This window comes from Neodiprion lecontei, chromosome 2 (genome assembly GCF_021901455.1).
Source record: "Neodiprion lecontei isolate iyNeoLeco1 chromosome 2, iyNeoLeco1.1, whole genome shotgun sequence".
Taxonomy (NCBI): domain Eukaryota; kingdom Metazoa; phylum Arthropoda; class Insecta; order Hymenoptera; family Diprionidae; genus Neodiprion; species Neodiprion lecontei.
Genome location: NC_060261.1, coordinates 26,601,700 through 26,619,089, shown reverse-complemented (window position 1 = coordinate 26,619,089; position 17,390 = coordinate 26,601,700). Strand labels below are relative to the sequence as shown.

The 17,390-nt window shown below is 35.2% G+C and overlaps 1 protein-coding gene across 3 annotated transcripts in view; it reads left to right on the top strand.

Annotated features, from left to right (window-relative positions):
- Nucleotides 1-17,390, top strand: part of LOC107228172 (tRNA dimethylallyltransferase) — a 117,526-nt gene that overhangs the window by 50,790 nt on the left and 49,346 nt on the right. The gene's annotated exons all lie outside the window — the stretch shown is intronic.

Here is a 17,390-nt window from a genome sequence, read left to right as displayed (position 1 = left end):
AAGGAAGTTGCATCAACACGTAATACCCGGTGGTGGAGGAAGGTGCATGCTATGACTTATACGTTATGGTGATGAACCGGTTTACCGTTCGGCGACTCCTCGGTGAAGAAGCAGTAGAAGAAGACGAAGAAGAAGACGAATAAGAATAAGAACAGAAGAAGGATGTCGCGACAGGGAGAAAAAGCGAGGTAGGGAAAAACCTGAATGAGCGAAGAAAGGCCGTGCAACAATGCTGCTGAGGAGACGGCCGAGGGCGCATACTTGCACCTAAAGTACCTAAGTACGTACTGTATACACGTGTACGTATGTATCTACAATAATCTATACGCACGAATGCCTGGAGTTGGCTGTACTTGTGTAAAAGTTTTCCTTGAACTACCGCAGGTATGCCGACTCGTCTGCAAAAGAAGGTTCAAAAAACGGAAGAAACCTTCAGAGAAATTTAAACATTGTTGCATCTAGTATGCTGGTACATTTTACATCCACGAGCCAATTTCTGTGTCCATTTTTTTCCCCACACCTATGAAATCGAACAATTAATCGTACGACCATTTCTGTTCGTAATAACGTATAGTTGTTTCGATTTTATGAAGTGCGAATCAATCATGTTCTATTCATTGTTTCATACTTTATTCGGTAACAGATTTAGAGTTACGGAAAAACGTATTTGACGTAATAATGATGCTAGCGAACAAATCGGAAATACCGTTGTCGAGAAGTGACTACGTGTCGTCTGGAATCAGTTCAACTTGAGTTTGTAATTTGCTCGTTGATCGGTGATTGTTTTGGAATAATTTACGTAATAGAGGGACGAAGTTACGATTGTGAGTTTATGGAGGTGTGGTGAGAACCTTTACAATTTTGATAAACCTCTACGACTCTTTGTACAGTCACAGACAGTAATTAAGTCTCAGCGTACGAATTTTAATATCTTTGAAACAACAAGGCTCTGTTAATTAGATAAATTCAAACGGTTATCAGATTATAGTAAATTTTTGACGGGGCTTTAACGCGTTTTTATGATTTTTGGACTCAATTCCAATCGATTTCGAGATAACTGCGATAATATTTTTTCTCAATTCTTTACGAATTTCTCAAAATTTTTACAGTGATCCTTCAGTCTGTCGATGATTACAGGAAATTTCAATGTTATCGACTGATTTCCTGTGTCGTAGCTTTCGATAATTTGAATGATAAACATGAAGATACCCGAAGGTACCTTTTGATAAAGAGAGGATCACTTGTTGGACCATACCAACAGCATATGGAATCTATAAATTGCATTTAGTGAAAGTTTCATCGTTAGGATTTGTCGTCTCTCCAACTGAGGTATCTTACACGCTCAACGATGAATAATTAACGGTCACAGTAACAGTAACATTCACATTAACATTCTTAAAGCCATCCGCAGGTTTGTAACCTTATACCGCATCGTGAGTAGAGAGTCCGATAAGAAGATGAAAACGTTGGACTTTGGGACGTTGGACTTTCTGGGAACGAAAACGACGTGTTGCTCCGCCGTGGAACTTGGTAATACGAAACATGAAATTCGCGTTAATACTGTACAGTACTAGAATACGCATTCATCCAATTACACAACTATGTCTTGCAACGTCAGTGGAAACGTTCAAAACAAGCACATCGATGGTCGGAAGTCTGGAATCAATTGTTAAATTTGGAATCGTTCGATATCAGCTGGTACAACACCAAACGAGACTCACAACCAAGACTTCCAATTACTGATTTTTCACTATGCGCCAAGTTCAAAGATCGATGCGGAAAAATCTGCAGATTCGGTAGAGTGTGTTCGAGCGTACGAATGATACCACGGCAACTTTTGCATTCGAGGCTGTATTCTTTTCTTCGCTCCATTTTCGCACTGCAATGTTTCCACGAATTTCGCAATTCGCCCCAGCTAACTGCGCACCAATATTTTTATACCCTGACGGTATTCACGGACGAGTGCAATGGGTGGGCACAAGGTACACAACCTTGCTACCTACCCGTGCCCACCACCGTGGCCTAAGAGAAGGAAGAAAGAGGCTTTCACGGGCCCCAGAACCAGGGCCAGGTGCGAAATGAATCGCCCTGCTTTTTCGAGGGCCCCAACGCCTCTCCGCCTCTCCTGCAGGGCCGTGAACCTTTCTTCTGTCAGTTTCCTTCCGAACGAGACGACGCGACGCCCTTTGGTACTTGGGTAGTACTGGATATGGTTCCGCGTCGCGTGTATGCACCAATTTGCATTAATATGCCCGATGCATTCGTTACAATCAACCGGCTAGGCTTCGAAATCCTCTATAACAGTGAACCGGCTCTTGTTTTCGACAATTCATTCCACGTATAATGAAACGCCCTGCTCATCCTTCTTATTGCTTCATCCTTCTCGCCATATAAATCTCCGCACCGTCCCTACCTCTCCTACCTTTTACCTCACCCAGGTACTTTTCGAGACACATATATATTATAAAATGCTTCTACCTTGCCTGTGGCGTCATAAGTTACATACAGGGTGATTGTAAAGTAAATGTTCTTTGTTCTCGGATTTGGTATCTCAGATTCTGGATGAAAATGTTCTCTTCAAGTTCGAGTCGTCAGGCATGGGTACAATATTGCAATCACAGACTTGGTCATTATAATTCAAGTAGGTACTCGATGTTAAGAAAAAGAATTCCTTCTGTTCACACAGTTTTTTTATCATTCCGTAAGAGGCCCGTTTCACGAAAGTGTTTCATCGGTGTATCAACTTAACGGCAATATTCCGAACAAACCAACTTTCAATGTAATCCAGTGTTCAAATGGATTGAATTTGTTCGAATCTCTCAAACTCTAGGACATAGAAAAAATTCTACAAAGTGTTGTATAAAGTGTGCTGGGCAATTGGACACAAGTTCATCTTTTTATTATTTCTTTATAACGCTCTCAAACAAATTTCATTGCCATTGTCTGCATTTCGTAAAAATTTTTAACCAAATATCGAACTTTATGAACCTGGTTACATCGAAACTATCGATAGGTAGTTCTATGGGATCCACAAGAAAGTCTTTAATAATATTTCGACCCCGTAAAACGCAGTTCAGTGTAACCAGCCATCCTCAAATCCTCGGATCGAACTTTGATGTTTTTTGTTCCCGTATCCGGACTGCTTTAGTCCACCTTGATGACCCAAATCCCTCGATCTTTCGAGCGTAACCCTCATTTCTTTCCTAGTTCAGGCCTCCAAGGTAAAACTTGGTGTAGTTTTCTCACCTGCTTTCACCGTTCACCCTCCACCAAAGAATCGTTGCCGTTTTTGCACGGATTTTCATCCATTTTTTGCTCATTCCATAGACCGTGCTCGGTTAATCCGGCGAACTGAAAACTTCGGCTCTTCTAAGCCTTTCCCCGCTTCACCTGGTGATTACGATCTTTAGATAAAACTTGACGGTTTCTTGGCCTTTTGTACCTCGTACCTGTGACATACGTTATTCCGCAAGAGTTTTACCCGGTTTTGTGCATATCACTAGCTTTCGTAGACTTGAAAATTCACAAGTTTCACGCGATTTCTCAACCCTTTTACCTCATCTTATCGAAACTCTCACTGCTGATCGTGAGACAAAACGTCGTAGAATTAAAGGATGCAGGGTCATTGATGATACGTCGTGTCCCAGAACTTTTTTTTTTTTTTTTGAACTTATGGCAATGTACTGATTAATTTGTTCGAGATAGATCAAAACAACGCCCGTCGTGTTCCACGTTCCCCTAACTTCAAAAGCAAAGTGACGGGGCAAAAAAATTTTTACTTTCTTCGATTTTCATAAATTACCATAACGTAAATGCACATAACGTTTCTGGTACGGGTTTTTTATTTCACTATTTATTTATAACGTTTTGTTTCATTCAAATTGATCACATTAATAAACACAAATTAATCGTTCGTCTCATATTTGTCTCAACAACGGCGTCTTAGCTAATTCGGTTTGGTTATTTAATTGATCCTCTGGGCGATATATGCCGCTAGTCAAAGGATCTACAGACATTTAAAATGAAAATATAGACGATAATTGTTGCTCAATCTTCCTATCAAATGTTTGTTAGTATGGATATATGAAATACTTGTGTCACGTGTATACATAGCGTCGTTTCATCAATGAATAACGAATTCCATCGAAAAAATTATCATCTACTTTCCGTTCTCCGCCACTGAATACCAACGTACGGTTCTTATCGCTTCCGTCAAGGATTTTTTTCTAGCATAAATACGTAGGCGCAGGTCAGGTTCAAAGACGCTTGTAACAGATAAAAAGAGCGTCGACCGTATTCAATTATTCAATGCGTACGGTTTAATGCGGCGATTGATGCGTGTTCTTCCAATTTTTAAAATACATCATGGAAAATCGAATGTTTGCTCATTCGTATTAACGGTTTTCAGTTAAAAATTTAAAAGTAAAATATCGATCGATCGATCATCAATCCGAAAGATCATTTACCAAACTCCAGACGTTTATCAATTAAAATTTTCTACATTGATGATGGTCTCCATCGCACAGAGATATAAGAAATATTTAAACATAACGACAGCAAAAAAAATAAAGGGAAAGCATCATTCATCGTTGAATTCCGGTCGTTTCATTTTATTAGTCACGTACAAGCTATTTTGACGGTTATGATTTCAAAGAAATGGATTCCAATTTATTGTCTTACGTAACATGAATTCTTACAATATTTGTCTTATCTAAGTGTTTCATGTAAACGTTGACTCGATAAAAAAATGATTTTGCAGTATTACTAGATAATATTTTAGCTTCCAACAAAAGCAAATTAAAAGTTTCAAAAATGGTAATATGGTTTATCCGATATCTGCGTGGAATGTTCGGTTTTACGAAGCTTCTGGAGCGTGCGCAAAGTTCGCTGTTTCCGAACGGTGCGGCGAAATTACGTTGGCGCATGCGCACAACTGAATCGCTCGGTTTTACACACTAGGGCTTTTCTTGGCACAAGCGCACTTCCCGCACTTTTAACACAATATACTATTTTGGCGCGCTTAAGAATATTTTCTTATGGAATGCTCCCTTTTAGTTCGGATTTGTTAGAAAAAAGAAAAAAAAAAAAATTGAATCATTTTATCTTGAAATTTCTCACTGCAAACATGAAAGCTTGTATTCTATTATTTTTTCTGGGTTCATTAAATTTACATTGAAATTAATTGCTTAATTTCTTTTTCATCGTGCTTGAAAATTGCCAAAGTTGGTCTGTTTTTTTTTTCCTCCGTTTCCTTGGTCAATTATTTTGTATAACTTGCATAGTTTAATCTCATTCCGTTACATAGCCAGTGGGCTTGAAAATTTGTATATTCAATTTTTATTCTACCTTCGTAATTCTCTTCTATGCGAGTCCCGTAACGCGATGTCCGGAAGTATCTTGAAAAGATATTGTCTCCGTGGGCTGAAGTTTCGCCCACCCACACGTTTCATGACTGTTTCAGGGTCAGTCGGTTAGTGTGTGTTTTCTTTTTTTTTATTTTATATTATTTGAGCGGCGAATGAGACGCCGGATGTTGATCGCGGACCCATCCTTGCAGCCACTCTTTATCTCACGCGATATCTACCATCCCCCGAGTTCGACCTTAATTTTATGAATGCCCGCTGCAAGAGAAACCCTTTCGAGAGAAAGTCGCCTGCTTAATTGTCCTTTTAATTACTTGCGGCATATCGTTCTGTCGTGAAAAATGATGAGTCATTTCGAAAACGATACCGACCGACCCGCTACTATGTTCTTTTCTCTTCGTTGGAAACAACAATACCAAGATTTTGTTGTCTTTGTCTTACTACTGTGCCGTATTCATAGAGTGGTCCAAAAAAATCGACTATTTTTTTTTTTTTTTTAAATCACACGTTTGATTAATGTAGCAAGAGGAAATAAGACTAATATTAATATTTACTGGCTGCTGACCGAAATTTTCTGTTTTCCAGTTAGAAACTAATGTTAGTTATTTCTGAAATTTTCGTAGCTCGGTAACGAGGCAATGTACATAAATGCCCGATACATGTTTTTGTAAGGAATACAATTCTCTGCAAAACGAATATCATATCATTTTTTGACAACTAAACTCTTTCAAAAGTTATTCAAGGTTAAAGTTGAAATCGTGTAAAAATTCACTTTATCCGAGACTGACAGCGAAAATACTCGACTTATCGCAAAATATTTCTTTGTCAAGCATTCTAATCGCTTAAAAAATCATGTTATTTAATAAATCATCAACTTGAGCAAATTTATATTGTAATTATTACAAGTCACGATATGTCATGTACGCAATTACACTTTAAGGAGGAAGGCCACTGTGACGGCCGAAAAAATGACAGATGTTTAAGAATTTTTTTCACGAAGATAACTAATCAACAAAGACATCGTATTGTTGATATTTTATCAAGTGTATACGAAACTTGTTTCATATAAATTTCAAAAATTAACAAGCATGCGGGCCTTGACTAACGATTAATAAAAAAATCGCCCCTCCATTGTGGCATTGACATCTTGATGAAGAGTAGTCTGAAAATAAAAAACAAAATTTTATCAACGTTTATACAAATGTAACTATCGTTACGCGTAGCCGTATTATTGTTATTGTTATGCTTCTTTTTTTTTTAATCTACAAAACGGTGATGAATTAAAATTTTTTTGTATCTTTAAGGTCGTTTTCTTTCATTCAAATAGTTCGTAATAACAGTAATGATTAAAAATTTTTAAATCGGCTACGTACAGACTTAACCACTGCCATTGGTGCTTGGTTGGAATTGGTACTTGAAACAAAAAAATAAAATTAAAAAAAAAAAAATCGAAACACTTGGCTTTTTGAAAAGCTTACGTAGAGCTCGTATTATTCTACGCGGAATAGAATACACCGAATACAGTACTAACCGACTGACTGACTGTTACAGATATGAGAAGAGATCTAGCTGGTCGATAACTCTGGCAGAGTGAATATCGCAGCAAATATCAAGCGAAATACTAAGACGTAGTTTAGATAATTGCCCGACATAATTTGGTAGCTGCTTCTCATTTTTCGTCTCGCGTTTCGCACCTCTTAACGAAGATCTTTATTTGTAAATAATGATAGTTATGCATGTCACGTGTAAATGTATTCCCAATAAACGGAAAGAAATTGTGACAAATTTCGTGACAAGTCGCTTCCGACAAATCGATACCGGAATGTAATAATTCTGGATGATTACGAGTATGTATTCGATACGAAGCGTGTGAGACTTTAATTTGTGCAATCATGAAACTGTATTATCGTATTTTTCGCGTGAAATTGAATTGAATTTTTGTTGGTTCATCAAGTTTTTATATTTTATAAATTAGAACCGATTTGGGTTGTATTAATAATTTTACTTTATGCCAAAGTTTAAATTGGTTCGGCGTTTATTGATTCAAATTATTTCAGATTGCGTTCGTTATGGAAATGTATAGGTTCTCATAGATATGTCGGACGATTGATGGGTTGAAATTTTTCACAGTTTCAATGAAATCAATCGTAGCATCGTCGCAAATAATAAAAGAAGGTATCTTCACTTATCTAAACCTAGTAAACGGTGAGTAAGATACAGCAATTTTTCAGAAAATATAAGCAGAAAGATGATTCCCCATAGATATCATTTTTTGCTTATCATCTACAATTTAAAAAAAATATCTTTACAGCGATTGAGTACCGATAGTGAGATTATACCTTGATTACATCATCAAATTATTATTAATATCGTATCTATTGACTCGATATCAGTTAATCAAATCAAAGTAATTTTGTTTGTTATTATTGCAGATTCATTTGCATGTGCTTTTAATTAATTCTAAACTTTATCGGCACGTAAATAATTTACCGTTATATTCATTGAATATACAGGTAATTGAACACCAAGGATTAAATTTTCAAATTTATTGCAAATCTACAAATTCGTTGTAGAAATTTTTTTTCAAACTGGTCCTTCATTCATTTCATAACGGTGACGCTGTATTTTGCGATAACTAAATGCAACGGCCAATCTGGCAGCCGATACAGATGATTATGAATTTTAACGCGTCAGAAACGAGTCGTTTTATTTTTTTGCCTGTGCGATAACCCGCGATTATCTTTACTCATCCTCAATTATACCGAAATGAGAGCTGATTACGAATTTTGGACTCAATTTAATCCGAGGCATTCAGATAACGAACCGTCCTTGTCTTCGCACGATTGCTTCGGTATAATTGCGAAATATACTGCTATCTTTTGCAGCCTCCGTTAGTTTGGCATGCGATCCTGAAACAACACAGAAATCATCAGTAATCTCGGATGAATTATAATTGTCAGGATATTTCAACCGACGCATTATAATTTTCCTCAAATTTCTCTCATCCAATCTGTGACGTCAAAAATTAAACAATTAATTACAAATAATTTTGGAGAGAAGTTACCTGAAATGAACAAAAAAAAAAATAATAACTTTGAACGAATCTTTTTCTCTCCGGTTATCAATTTTTCGTATCAATTGATTATTTTTTTCTTTTCTTTTTTTTTTTTCTTGTCTTTTGCGCTAATTAAATTTTTTTCATTTTTTTTTACTCCGTATCGCACGCGGTGTCGATAAGCAAGCGAAACTCGCTGGCTTCAGACAAGCTGCCGAATACTGGCTTTGGCCGACAGCTGTTGATGCTTATAATTGGGTCACATCGCATGATATTGCATGTATTGTACGTTAGTTATACACGATTAATATCGTAATTTGGCTTTGGAGATGGTGCTAGCCTGATTTTCTTGTCTTGACGTTATCAATGTCGCGTTATATGATCTATAAACCTCACGTATATCGTAGAATATCACGTGACGTTCGTGTATAAACGACGGCAGTCGCACGGATTCCCGCCGGATGCTGAGCAGATCTTTGGGGACGAAATAAATGTACCTGTTGAAGGTTTGACGCAGGAAACTCGTCGCGTGCTTCTCTGTTTTATTATACTACACAACTCTGCAAAGAAATTTTTTCGTCTTTGTCCTAAAATTTATTTTATGATTTTTCTATTCATTGTGCTCCAAAATAAAGGAAAAGTACCCATATTTCACATAAAGTTTGGCTTTTGTAGTAGTTTTGATAATGACACATTTTTTTTTTTTTTTTTTTTTGAGTAATCGTCGATATTTTTGATAATTCTGGTATGTTTAAAAGTACCGTCAAAAAAAAAAAAGGTGGAATAATTTTAAAGAAGTAGTCTCTGGATTTTTAGGGAATAACAAAGTTGAAAATTACCAAGAGCTGGTTGAAAAATGTTGAAAAATTTTAAAAACATGGGTTGGAGAATGTCTCTAAAAGTACATATGCCGCATGTTCATTTCGATAAATTTGAACACAACATACTTAGAAGCGTACTTGGAAGAACAAGGAGAACGTTTTCATCAAGGTATTATGAACTTCGAACAACGTTATCAGGGAGCTAATACAACGAAAATATGATGGGGGACTACATTTGGGGGTTTAGTGAGAGAAAGTACTTGTGAACATGAAAGAAAAAGTATTAGGGTTCACTTTTAAACTTTTTTCCACTATTTTGTTGTTTGACACGATAGTAAAAAGTTGATGAAAAATTACATGTAAATATATTTGTTTCTAGTTGTCAATAAATAAAAATTTTAACTACGGATTTTCTAAAATACTTTTTAACCATTCTCCTGGATACAAAAGCAAACTTTTCCAGGGAATATATATTTTTTTTTTTGGTCCAACTGTCGATAAATCTATCGAAATTTCATACCTTCTTATCAAAATAGAAACTCGTCTTGACCTGTGCTATTTATGTATATACCGATAAATCCAATTGTTACAGAAAATGCGAAAAATCTCGTATTACGATATTTATGGCGTACCTTACAAATAATTTATACCCAGAGAATTGAAACTTATTGTTAGTCGAGTTAGCAGTATTTTTGCAAATAGAAAATTGAGTAAAAGATAATTGTTACGAATGAGAATCGAGAATTTACTGTTACTTTTATCAACGTTAACCACTTATGGGCGATTTTCTCATAGATATTCAGATTGAAACACGAAAAGACCGATGAAAAGAAGGATTGAAAATAAAAACAAAACTTTTAAATGAAACAATCAGTCTCGCAGGGAGTTGGCGACTCTCGCATTCATCGGACGGTGCCAAAACGAAAAGGAAACTGGAAAACTTTCCACGTCACAACCTTATCACAGCTTATTTACAACTTCAAAATGATCTTTGTTACTTCGTGTGACTGTTAAAATACTAATAATAAGTAACAAGTCTGGGCCCGAATCATCGAATTTTGATAGTGTTTCGATTTTACATCCTCTATAGTGCATCCGCCATCTTGGATTCAGAAATGATGAAATTCCGACTTCAGATTCGTGATCAGCGACCCCGAAAATCCTCGGGCAAAAAAATATTGAGTTGAAAAATGTGTGACTGAAAGATGACAACTCTGTCACCCCACTTCGACTTGGCTTACATATATCGTTATGTCTCCAAAACTATTGATCTAATTGTAACGAAATGTGGCTCAAAACTTGGCCAAACTCCGCAGTTATCCACAAAAAAGTACAAATCAAAATCGGTTCGATAGTTCTGGAGTTTTAAGTTTTACGCGTGTGGAGAGGAGAAGAGAAGAGAAAATGGAATAGCCAAAATCTTACGACTAATATCTGTAAGCCGTTTAACGCTATTTGTGGCAGAAGATGGCCGAGAGCCAAAATGATTTAGATGTCGCCATTACTGCGTGTCAACTTTTTTTTTTTTTTATTGTATTTTACTTTTTGTTAATTATTGTCAGCAGTAATTTTGCGGAAATTTTCCCGCAGGCTCGTCGATGAAATTATACGAAGAAGTTTTTCCATCACGCTCGTTTTTTCGTCATCTACTTCACCCTTGCCGACAATCCGTTATATATATACAAATTTTATCGGCCATTATCAGCCTTGGAGCTTGAGTTATGACTCGAGTCTGGCAAAGCCGTAGAAATATCGCTTCTAGCTGTATTCTAACGCAGCATCGACACGCCCCTTTAGAGTTATTCAGTGCAGAGTTAGTTTTGTTCAAAAGTTCTGGCGAGCGTTTTCCTTAATGAAAAAGCATTACGTGCTTGCGAATCGTGGATATGAAAAAAAAAAAACAAGTAATACAGAATATGTTTTTTTTTTTTTTTTTTTAAACCCATGTTGTTTAAATTGTTATTCTTTTATCGTCAACGCTGGAATGTTAATTAAAGACTTTTTCTCGTAGTTTTTCGGTGTTTCCGCACAGCAATCGTAAAATTACTGATAATTTGAAAAATATCTTTGAATCTTGCATATGTATAATAAAATAACAATGTAAAATAATATGAAAATACACTGGAATTTTACTTGCATTCTGAGCTAATTACCCACGTATTACGCAATCGGTCGAAATAATATGTCCAGTTTCGAATCGAATTTGTAGATAACCTCACAGACCGCAGACACTTAATTCTTATCGTTATATTTTACAGTTTAACCAAAATTATCAATTTATGCACATAATGTATATGCTTTTCAGCGAATGTCTGTGGTCGGTCTCGATTGCAGTGCAGCGATAGTTTCAAAATTTTTTTTCAACGTACGACAGACATAATCAGAACTGAACGTTTGATTTTTCAAATTCATTTTATTGGTGAATATAAATGTGTAGTCGAAGAGAAATGTCTTTTGTGACAACATTACTGACCAGCATGAACTTAATACTTTGTCTTCACAAATGAATTTTATTATTGAATTCATTTTGTGTAACTTAAAATTTGTCGCTAAATGTAGAGTGTTAATTCTCAGAGAATTGAGTGTTTATCTTGTCTTTTCGTTTTATAATTTTCTTAGTTTCTTCGTAAGATTCTCTGTGTTAAAAGTGATCACGCCTTGTTAATTACGCGCTATTGATATTGAAACAACAGGAATAGCAGAGTACACCGGATACCTCGATAAGAAAGTACGTTAATTTCGAATACGTAGAAAGAAAATTCTCAAAAACTCTGTGTTGACCAATAATAATTATACGAGCCATTTTCAACGAAGGAATTAATTTTTCTTCCATTCAATCGATCGATTTTAGAACATTGTAAAAAATTGTTAAAAAAAACTTGAAAAAAAAAAAAACAGTCAATCTTAGTTTGGAATTGAATTTTTCTTACAATGCTATATTTACGCCTCAAGATCCAGTTTCCTTTTTTTTTATCAATGTCTATATTTAAAACGCATGTACCCGTTTGCACGGTAAAATTATTAAAAACAATCGTTGCCTATTGCTGGAGAATATGAGATTCGATCTAAAAAAAAAAATTTTACCAACATGTTTTTTTTTTCAGGCAATAAAAATCGCATATGAGTTATCGCAGAGATGAGCAGAAAATATTTCATCTTTTGGAATTAATATTTTAATAGATAAATTTTGATTCTATACATCCGTTGCGTATAAAATTTGTCTTTTTTTTTTTTTCTCTTCTTACTCCACGTTGATAAATAAGTACGTAAGTTTTTGCTTGACAGGTATGCAACTGTCGCATGGAAAAAATCACGAACTTGTCTAAATTAGAGGCTCGTTCTCTTCTTTGAAGCAATAAATCGCAGCAACACGAAATTAAATGCTTCTTATTTCAGGAGCTTTAGTGTCCCGAATAACATGTGTGCAACCGTATATATATATATATATATATATATATATATATACACATACGGACACCATACGGTCCTTAGAATTATTTTAAATTTCATTTCACGAGTTCGTCGATGCTGGAAGAAAAAGACTGTGAGTCAGATCACGACGTCTGTCTCTCTCTCTCTCTCTCTCTCTCTCTCTCTCTCTCTCTCTCTCTCTCTGTCTTTCGTATCTAGTTTCGTGATCAAAATAATTCATTCAACAATTCGAATCACGCTTCCGGCCCGAAGAATTTATACGTACGGTCGTCGTATTACACATTATATCCATTTATACCTCGAGTGTCTCGCCCAGGCTCTGTAACTTGGATTTTTCTAAGAAATTGTCATTCGAATTCGAATTCCGTTAGAGTATACAACGGATCACATGTATCGTCGGAGTCGAAGAGCGAACCATTTCCCATACCCAACGTATGGCACTAGGGAAATGGAAGTTTCTTTGTCGTTTTTTATTATTTTTTTTTTTTTTCAAGGTAGTTTTAACACAATTTTTAACATCTGTTTTTGATTCGTTAAAAAATGATGAATGATTTTTTAATGATAGAAAAAATAAATAACTAGATAAGAATGTTTTTTTGTTTGAGAAATATCGCAATGAATTATTTTACGTCCTTCAAAAGTATAAAGAATATTGGACAAACGGATAGTTTTTTAAAAATAATCTATGTTGGTTTTATCTGATTCAAAAACGGTCCGGTTTATGTTCGGGGCGTATTTTCAATAAAATGAACTGTATTTCATTCGGTGTAAATAATTATTGAAAATCGTGGATTTTTTCCTCTTTGCCAAGTTTTATGTTTTATAGTGCTAATTTCAAATAAACATCCAGGCCAAAAAAGAGAATCAACTTTCGAAAACATGAGTTTAAAAATTTTTAACAAACATAATAAACTATTTACATTATTATCGGAAAGCCAAAGTTGCAGATTGTAAAATAAATGATGCCACTTTTTGGCAGAACTTTCGGCTGCTTGACTTTCTCCATGCGTTTGATAGATTTGACTTATCGGGTTGAGCACTTTATAAGTCACTCGGTTAGGTGATTGTTCAATGTCTGAACACCATATAGACAGAAACAGCCGTTTGCAAGATGGATCCTCCTGTTATCATCTAGTCAAAATATGAAAAAAGCAGGTGAAAAGATCAGGAAATAGGAGGAAAATTTAATTTATAAGACTGAAAAATGTAGGAAATGAAAATTAAAAAAATTAAAAATAAAAAACAACAGAAAAGTCAGAATTATAGAATGCCAAAATGTGGAATCTTTAGAAATAGCTTCGATAATATAGAATCGTATACAGATTCTAGATTTTCGTGTTCCAAGTTTCGTTTTTCCGTATATCGAGTTTCTACACAGGGAACTTCAAAATTTGTATAATACTACAAATTAGAGTTTCGCGTCTTTGAAAAATCGACATTTTTCTCCTTCTATCATTCGGCCATTCTCTTTATTTTTCACCTCCACCTCCAATAAATTCAACGATATCTAAATTGTGGTTTGCAAAGGAAAGATGTTACAAATGTAATTTTTCGTTATTATGGTCTCAAGAAATTTTGCTCCTTCGAGATCATAATTTTTGCATACGATTACAACATATATCTTCCTTATCGTTAGTCAAAGCAAAACTGACTTGAAAATATATTTTCGAAATAAAAATGTGTCATTCTGATCGGTGGAACTTTCGAAAATCAATATTTCGATACATCGGCTATTGCAAATTTCTAAATATTGATCCTTCGAAGTTTTGACCACCACTCCACCAACTCATCCCCACTGTTATCGCATTTCTAACCTTGGGAGTACCGGTCGATGTAGGATATCTTGGTGCGTATCGTACGAGCGATTGCCTGTGAGCAAGCTATCTTCAAAGGACTTCCGGCTTCTTCCAGTTTCCAGGAAACACTGCGCCACCTTATTTTTCCGCCCCAAACCGCGATAAGTCTATTTAAACGCTGCTGGCGTTCAATTAACCGCCAACGACGAAACTTACTATCGCAAGGAAGTTCTTTCGAAATTTTTATTACACGCCTGCGGTTGCGGACCAATGTTTGACTTTAACGCTACACACTTATGGCGGGGATCTCTTTAAGTTTAACGAAAGTAAGTCTGAGCAAATTCGAACGACACACGTTCAGATATTGACAACACCGGTCGACACGAATTTTGAGTACGGGTTCTCGATCTTAAATTTTCATCTTGTCCGCCGTAACTAATGAAAGAAGAAAATAGTTTCATTGGGTAAAGTTTGCTTTTGTAGAAAACGGAACGATATTTCGGATTTTAATAAAAATAACCTATTCTTTTTACAAATATTCATTGTACGCGACAGTTGAACAAAATTTTGTTTTCCGTTTGAATCACTTTTATACAAAATTTTTTGTGTTTTATTCGAAAGTGATCTAAACGCGAAACTGAAGTTCGTCTAATTGTTATTTACAATAAATGTTTGAGAATATAGGTAATTTTTTTTTTCTTTGTTAAATACGAAATATTGTTCTGGTTTTTAAAAAAAGTCAATTTTATCCAATCGAACTATTTTTTCTTTTATCAGCTATGTGGAAAAAATCAAAAATTGAGATCTAGAACCTAGACTCAAAATTCGTGTTGACTGGTGTTATTTATCAACGTAAAAAAGACAAAAGCAAACTTTAGAGCTAATGAATGGAGACTTTAGTTATTATACGATGTATAGAATCAAAATATATCTATTTAAATATAAAAAAAAAAAAAATTTAACCTTTTTTTTTTGTCTACCTGCGTAATTTGACGTTTTTCTTTACACCAGGATCAAAATGACCCCAAATATATCTTCACCGTATAATCGATACTAAAAACATTTGAAATCGTCTGATTTGATCCACCATAAATAATGAAATATCGTAAAAAACGTTAATTCATTATTCTTCCAAGAATTCAACTTCACTCACTCAAATGAATACTTATTTTTCATCGCGCAGTATCTACATATTTTTTTTTTCCTGAACATCTGTGTCTTGATGGTTACTCGGTCAATTTTCAGCTAAGAATGAGTAGATCGATTCATTTTTCGGTATTCGGTATTGTTGTTTTATGATTTTTTTTTTCATATTAAAAATTTTCGACAACATGAAACCGTGACTCAAAATTGATACATCGATTACATCGAAAAGCATGTAATTAATGTTTCTAATTTGATTGCAGAAATTTCTAAATATTCTCAGCCTGAAAACATTCGTTCCAAAAATACCGTATAAAACAATACAAATTTATCGGAATTTTAAGCACGAAAGAGATGATTAAAAAAAAAGTTATAAAAAGCGTTGAATCTTCAAGAAAGAAAATTGTCATCCAGTGATTTCCGGTCGTTGGGTTTTACTGTAATAACCATTCGTTGTGCGATGGGACGTGAAAATTGAGTAGGGAAATTCCTTTTTCCCGATTACTTCGCAAGATTTATCAAGATGTCTGGTGATATTCCTACACGAAACAGAAACCGGCGTCGTCTACGGTTACCGACGAACACGCATCTTTTCTATTTCGGTTCAGAGGCATCGGACCGCCCAACAATTTCCCATCGCGGGTAATACGCGGAAGACTTTGGCTCTCACGCATTTTCTTCGTTTATATTCCTTTTCTTCTCTTTCCAGGCCTTTCATTCTTCTCTATGTATTATTTTCGGATTTTTTTTTCTTCCCCTTCCCCCCCCCCCCTTTTTGTATATTTTATTTTTTGTAAAAATGGCAAAATAAAAATAAGTCTTGTATGTTATGTATGTATACATATATAGGTGGGCAGATACGTTACTTTTCGACGAAAGTGTGCGCACTTGGGTCAGCGATTTTGATGCTAATTGTTTCCTTCGAAAGTACGGCAGAAAAGGAGACGATCATGAAAATTTCAGCCCGATACGATCAAATTTGGCCGCTGGAGAAATTTACAAAAATTTTAAAAAAGTCGATCCTTTAGTCATTTTAACATTTTTTTTATCTTAGCTTCTAATCAACTTGGAGACTCGTTCGAAACGGTATTCTTCTCTGTCGACCTTCTATTTTTCAGGAAAAAAATAGATTTTCAGTTCATACTCCGACTTTGAGGCGAGCTTCCAACTGCGTTACTGTTTTAACGAAATTTTACCGGTTTTTTTTAAAGGCTCTGTAATCTACAGTTTTCAATCTAGAGGGTTGACTAACTGCTGATGATTTTCATTGAGGTCTATTCTATCGATATCCGGCCTACATTTCGTTAATTTTCTTCTATTTCTTTAATATACAGCCACAAAAGGCAATCGATTTTTGAAAAATCGCTATTTTCAGATAGCTGTAACTTTTTTCTTGGAACTTCGATTTGCTAAAAATTTTCAGGAAAGTTCGTCTATTATATCCTTAATAAGCTCTGGAAATTTCAACTTTGGTATCGAGCCAGGATAAAAGTTATGAATTTTTAAAGTACTCGAAAATTGCATCGAAACCGATAAGCATTTTATTCGAGTGTCATTTGTGTTTATTGTATAATAGTAGACAATGACGAAAGAAGTTTAATTTTCGTTTTATAAGATCCTGGATAACAAGTAAAATATGACGTAGTCGTTTTCACGACGACCTTGATTCAAATTTTCAACGTACTTTCGGCGTCCGTTGGTTTGTTTGCTTCTTTTTTAAGTTTTAATATCCGTAACTGGAGCAACAATCGTCAGAGCGGTTACTCGCCATTCTGATTCG